Source organism: Acanthopagrus latus, chromosome 8 (assembly GCF_904848185.1).
Source record: "Acanthopagrus latus isolate v.2019 chromosome 8, fAcaLat1.1, whole genome shotgun sequence".
NCBI classification, from domain to species: Eukaryota; Metazoa; Chordata; class Actinopteri; order Spariformes; family Sparidae; genus Acanthopagrus; species Acanthopagrus latus.
The window spans coordinates 28,798,267-28,805,366 of NC_051046.1; the positions used below are offsets into that span (position 1 = coordinate 28,798,267).

A 7,100-nucleotide genomic window follows, 5' to 3' on the forward strand; every position below is an offset into this window, starting at 1 on the left:
GAGGGTGAATGTGTTGTTATAGAGCTTTTTTCTCTGCAGGTTGTGGTGCACCACCTTTACACACACACACAAACACACACCCACACAGTCATAGTCCCATTACAACATGAATAACCTAGCGATTGTGTCATCAGTCTTGTTTCAGTGGTAGGAAGCCATCATTGATCACTATCCAAATGTTCTTTGATGATGAGGGTTTCCTATTGTGCTGTTTGATGCAGACAGTAATTGATAGGTGCTGACATGATGTGGATTGTGTGATATGTAATGGAATAAAACTTTTCAGAGTGAAACTGCAGGTCATCTGTCTTGGATCCCCTCTCTCTTTCTCTCTGTGACAGCCGTCAGCTCCTCTTTCTCTCGCTCTTTTCTCCAAACCTTTGTTAGGTAAATGAGGAGAGGATGACCCTATTCTCATTTTGCAGCTACCCGCTGGCCAATGGAAGACAGGAAGAAATGACGGGCTGAATGAATGAAGCAGAGGGAGAGAGCCAATGAATAGTTTTTTTTTTTCCTATTCAACAATGCTTCACTTCGGAAGTTGCAGTGTATGAAATCTGGGTGTACCTCTGAGGGTATTGTGTGTGTGTGAGAGAGTAGTTGGATACGTGTAGCAGTATGTTGTAGTGTCACTACTAGAGGATATTATCTGAATCTGGTCCACAGAACGTGGCAGTATGCACAATTTTAGCTAGTTGCTATCGGACTGTCATCCTGTTGACCTATTACGTCACATACCAAACAAGTTAAGAAGCAGCAAACGAGCTGCACAGTTAATGATGAACATACGGATGACTTTCTGGTACTGGCTTGACAAACTGTGGGCAAAAGTGGGACTGATTACCAGGGCCCCAATGGGGGAGGGGGCCCTCGAAAGGCCTGAAATAAAAATGTTTTTACTTTATTTATGTTTTTATTTCTAAGTAAGTAGTGCCATAACTAACTTAAAATTGGCAGAATAAATCGGATGAGAGAAGTTACTCTGTATGAAAAAAAACAGTGGAGGCTGTCTGAGGCCCCTCTCCCCCCTCATAATACATAATGGTTCAGTCCACCCCTGCAGATGCAGGAACAGGAAGATGTGTCTCCAAACATCTTCAGGAGTGGAGTGGCTGCTGCTCATCAACATGTCTTTACCCAAGAAAGCTAAATCAGGGACTCTTAAACGAAAGGAAAAGGCAGAAAAGGGCAGAAAACAAGGAGAGGGAAGATGACTCCTCACACATTTCTTTCAAAAGAAAGGTGAGCACAGTTCACAGCACAGTTTAACAACAATTAAAGCTGTCAGCAGTTGTAAAGACTGAAGGCAGTCAGACAGCCATGAGTCTAGTTTCTCAGTTTGAGCAGCAGCAGGTTCCTCATCTTCATCTCATCCCTCATTAAGTGCTGACTGAAAGTTATTATCACAAGTCATCATTTCACATTGAGGTCGCGGACCTCATGGTAAAAAAAAGTTCAAATTTGGAGCAATATTTAGCTCCTTTCCCAGTAAGCTAGCATGACATGTTTGAGATCAGAGGATTCATTTCAATACCAGCATTTCTATGATGCTTATGGCTTCAATACATCTCAAAAACTGAGCCCGTGATGGCCTTCAGAAGACAGTTATGTCATTTCCAGAGGGTTAAAAGAGAGATATAAAATGAAAATAGCCTATAATCCATATATTTTTTTTCAGAATAATTTTCATGTATTAAAAACAGTTCTGAAATAAAAAAGAGCATGTGTATGTGTATAATATAGTTGAAATTCAGCTATCACTACAATAGAGTGTTTGGTCAGTAGTTTGGGACTCTCACCTTCCTGCTGTGCAGTAGGAACAGAGGAGAACATTCCTGCTGCATGCAGACTGTGTGTCTCAGTACAATCACAGAAATGTTTATTTTCTGGAAATCAGAGGATTAAATCACAACGACCATATAGCCTCATATATGTATTTTTTCATCCCAAATCCACCACCAAAGCCACCACCTGTGAGTCTTCAGCTGTGGAGATAAATTAGACCTGCATGCAGGACTACAAGGGAGACAGTGAGCAGTAACCAAGTAACTGTCATGTTGTTCTTTTCACAAATATGGGAATGATAATAAAACATATCATTAAAATGCACAGTTTTATATAAAACAGCATCAATTGTTTTGCCATCTTATACAAGGGCCCAATTAGATTACTTTGCTGGCTTACAATGTATATTTTCTTCATCTAGCACTTGCCATGCTTCGTTGTCATCTGCTCCTTCTTTTGTTTTTCCTGGCTTCCTGCTATGGCTTTATGCCACATATGACTTCCAGGTCAATGCCCGGCGTCGGGACTGTTGTGCATGCCCAGAACAGAGAGGACAGTTCAGGTCCGACTAAGGCGTATACATGAAAGAGGAAATCGCATTCCAACCACATTATCTGGGTGTGTTAGTCCGACCAACATGTTTATATGGACTGTACATATTTAAGATGGATTAACACAGCAGTCTGACTTTTTCCAACATCATGCAAACGTACTGACTGATCTCGTCTTCGAAAAAGTCTGATTTTTTCTTTTCGTCCATGACTATTCCTGGATGAACCCTTATTTGTGATGACTTGATATATTGGAAATCATAAAGCAGGTACCGTCAATTAAGTTTATTTAGGACTGATAGATTGACTGGTGTGTATGTTACAGTGGGATTCTGTGTTTATCAAATGTAAAGCCAAGACTGATTTCAAATATAAATCTAAGAACACTTTTATGAACAAGGCCCCAGGAATCCTATTCTTATCCGAATGTTTACTGTTTAAGCCAGTTATGTATCTTTCATTTAACAACTGTAAAAAAAACAAACAAAAATCAAAGCTGCAAGCAGCGGTGAATGGGCCCTAGCAGTCCACGTGTGTCGGGGCATGCTACTGTTCGGTCTTGTTCATGCAACACCTTCCATTGAGGAAGTTCTTCCTTAATAATTTAGAGGACTGCTCCCCCTGCTGGTATCAAACAATGTATGTTGAAGTCAGAAGAACTCCCTGCAATCTACATAAAGAGTAAATAATGAGAGGACTACACTGTGTGACTCTATAGACTCTTAAACAGAGGTTTGTTTCCATTAGGAAGGCAGTACTGCCTTCTGGTTGAGAAAGCCTAAAATCACAATCAAAGTTAAGATAGTGAAGCTGTTATTTGGTCATTTAGCAATAAAAGCGCCACCTATTGGCCAATTGGCTCCAAGTTTTGCAAAAACCCTCATCCCGCCATGGAACACAAGAAACAAAGGTGTGGTAATCAGACAGCATTTCGTCAAGATCTGCAATGCTTCATCTTTTGACCAAAATGCATAGGAAGGAACTTAACTTTTTGTAAGGAGTGTCCACAGATGCTTCATGCAAAGTTTGGTGCAAATCGGTCAAATTGCCTTGGAGGAGTTCGAAAAAGTACGTTTTTCATTTGTTGTGATTTTGCAATGGGAAATCAAACACAAAAGTGGGCGTGGCCCACATCGCACAATTTAGCTACATTTAGGGTACACGTAGATAAAAGGATTAAAAATGCGCGAAATCTTATGTGGGAGTTATTTGCAAAAATCAGTTTTCTGTTGAAAATAGTGCCACCTGCTGGTCATTTTTCGTGTTTGGATCACAGGGGCCAGTCTATACCACCCCTATGAATTTCATTGACATAAGTGCTATGGTGTGGGCACAGTGCCAAATATTAACACCTTTGTTAGCTATCCTCAGGAGGGCACTGGAAATAATTTTAAGAAGCGTCAAGGTGCTTCCAGTGTCATGACCGGAAAAAACAAACTTTTTTAGTGTCTCCCCAAGGACCCTGGTATTTTTGGCTTTCGTTACCGTCGTCACAACAGTAAGTGACTGATTTTATTTATCCCAAAAAAGTTCTGAATGCACGGGTTTTGCATATGTTTGCTGTTTTAACATACATTGTTATCAATATGTGTAAATGTAAAGCACGCAAATTACTGAATGTAAACAAATGTGGATGGGTTGGTTGTTATTTTAAAGTTAGATACGTCAACGGTGGCTAGCTCCTAAAGTTTTATGGTAGCATCGGCTTTTGTTCTGCGAATAACGGAAGCTGTTTATTTATAACCGTGTGTTCAGCTTTGTTAATCTTGTTTAAAATGAAATGTATGTACTATGAGCTTAACATAATTTTTCTGTAATATGTAGATGCATCACTCAATTATTCAGGCAGATAGAAGGCATACAGTGGAATGCTGCACAGCTTGTAAGTTGTTCCACTGCCCCCTTTGCTCTGAATATAAGCCCAGCCTGCCTGCCAAGCTCCAGCAGCACCTGGATGTACACATCAGATACGCCATCACATTCAAAGGTATATAACTTTGTGTGTCTGTGTGTGTTCTTGTGTCTTGTTAGTCATTGGCTAATTTAAACGTTTTTTTCTTTACTTGCTCTTAGACAAACACATCTGAAAATGTAATTTGAACTGCTGGAGTGGAGGACACTTTCATTGCCCAATGTGTGAAGGAAGCATTATTAGAAGGACAGACATGGAGGGACACCTGAAGGCTTGCCAAGGTGCCACAACATCCTCAGCTGCTGCCCAATGCGAGCCAGACCCTCGTCCATCAGACACATCTGCTACACCCTCTCCCTGCTTCCACTGCGCTGCTGAGTGAGTGTGTGTGTGTGTGTGTGTTCGTGTGTGTGTGTGAGAGAGAGAGAGACTGCATGGAAAGGTTTGTTCCTGACAGGATTGCTTGCATGCTCTGTTATGCATTAAAGATAACTTTATCATTTTAAAAGCTACATAGCTAATTCTTAATGCAGCCTTCTTTCAATTTTAGAAACCTTTCCCAGACAATAAGTCCTGGACAGTGGAAAGAGAACACTGGTTTTGAAATAGTGAAAAACACGTTGTATTAAGTGAATACACAGCCTGGGGGAGGGTTCAGGCTAGAGAAACTTGGGCTCTGGGAACATAGGAATGACCCAAATTATATATATATATATATATATATATATATATATATATATATATATATATATATATATATATATATATATGTATTATTCTTGTGTTTCTGAACTGCTGAGCGGGTGCCAGGAGATCCCACGGACATGCCACAGGTTGCCACTGCGGTGCCACTACCTGCTAATGCCACTGTTTTCAGGCAAGGTGTTTTCAGGCTACTTGAAATGCTACTGAATAAAGGGCAACTGATTTTTTGATCATTTTGTCAATGTATGTGTAGTTTTTAATCAAGCACCAAATAATTAACGTTGATTATACCATGAAGAAAACGTTAATGCCTTTGAAGATAATGAATAATTTTAACTATTCTTGCCCTTTGCGTAAGCTGACATTGTTATATATTTAAGCATAGTAAAAATATGGCCTACATGCCTCTAAAGACCTTCTGGTGTATTATGTATAAGAGTTAGGTGAAACCATACACAGAAATAGCACACAGTAAAAAATGTATTTAACATTATGAATATTGTACATAAATATAAAAAGCAGAGGCTAATTGTGGTTATATTTTGATATGGTTTTAAGTAACTACTCCTGCCCTCCACATGTGCACTGAGGTTGCTTGCATAGTTTAAATATATAGCCTGATCTCTTCAAAAGATCTTCAGGTTTACAGTACAGGCAGACACATAAGCTTCTTGTGTCATGAAATACATTTTCCATATTAAATTCAGATGTTTTTAAACTAGCCTACTGTTAAACTCTTCAAAGATCAATTATGTATGAAAAGTGCGTTTTTTGTTAAGACAGGCTTTAGCTCAACAACACATCACTGACGTTGCTAAACTACATGGACGGAGTTTATGTCCTATTGACAGAATTAATGTTAATGCAGTTGAGTTGATGACAGACTACACTGATATAGACAGGCCTACTGATGTTACATGCTACGTAGACAGAAGTGGCAAGATCAACATGTATGTCACATTTAAGAGATGAATGGTTTTAACATTACAGTGTTGATTTATTAAATATGAATCAGCGACAAAATCGCAACAATAGCGCTTCCACCGGAAGTGTGTACATGATTTTATTTTGAAGTTTATTGTGTGTTAACGATTTTGTTTTGAAGTTTCTTGCACGTACTTCCCGGCCTGAGACTGGAGCCTGCACCGGAAGCAGCAAAGTTTCATGTTAATCCAATCAACCGATATGGAGATATAAAATACTTCAATTTATAGAGCACCACCTTGGTGGTCACCGTGGTCATCACCTAAAATTTGGCACAGAGCCTCAGGGGCTCATGGGAAGTAGTAAGCTGGGTTTCATGTCATTCGGACACATACTGTATGATATAGATATGCAACACTTCCTGTTTGAAACGAAATCTGCAGCAAGTTGTTATTTAATAACGGATGTGTAATGGATGTAGATTTTTTTTTTCATCTGCTATGGGACCAAGGGACTGTAGCTGCCCCATTTGTTTGAATGAACATTGGCCAAATTAAAATACATTTTGAATGTTGCAAATAAAGTTGTATTTACAAGTTTTTTCTTGAAGACAGGGTTGCTCCATGAACAGCTTCAGTGATCCTGCTAATAGATTCTCCAAGTGTGTGAAACTTAACTGAAAGGATAAACAATATTCTTCCAAAGATATTTGTGCATTTAATGTTTTGATGATGGTGACATCTGTGATGGCAACACACAATTTCCCAGTGTCGATGTGAATTAAAACTCCAGATTAGCAGCTGTTGTATCACAGTCAGTGCTTGGCTCATCTCACCTTTACTTTGTTTACACCTGTATTGTGTCAAATGACACCACACAATGCAATGAGTATTGTTTTTCTTCTCAGGTTTTGCTTAACTGTGTTTGTTATCAATGCTTCCATGATTGTGGAAGGGACACGTTTGTTCGTTCCAGGTACAAATACTACAGTATTTGAGAACTTTCTCCAAGGTTTAAAATATCAGCAGGGGTCAGGTGAAGTCAGAAAAATGATAAATGGTGCCGAATGGCGAGAGACATATACTGTAATGTGTTGAATTGTGCCATGAATCACACATATGTCTGTTCATTTAAAAGATAATCTTTCAATTCCAGAAAGTCTCAGTTTGTCATGAAACTAAGGAAATATAATACAGTGAAAATATGTAATCATAAAGACTACA

At 39.1% G+C, this 7,100-nt stretch overlaps 1 long non-coding RNA gene across 1 annotated transcript; it reads left to right on the forward strand.

The window, feature by feature from the left end:
- The first annotated feature begins 1,105 nt into the window (after nt 1–1,105).
- LOC119024798 lies at nt 1,106–4,673 on the forward strand. Its single transcript, XR_005076605.1, has 3 exons — nt 1,106–1,242; nt 4,161–4,323; nt 4,410–4,673. It is a non-coding gene; the product is annotated as an uncharacterized LOC119024798 (long non-coding RNA).
- The last annotated feature ends 2,427 nt before the right edge of the window (nt 4,674–7,100 follow it).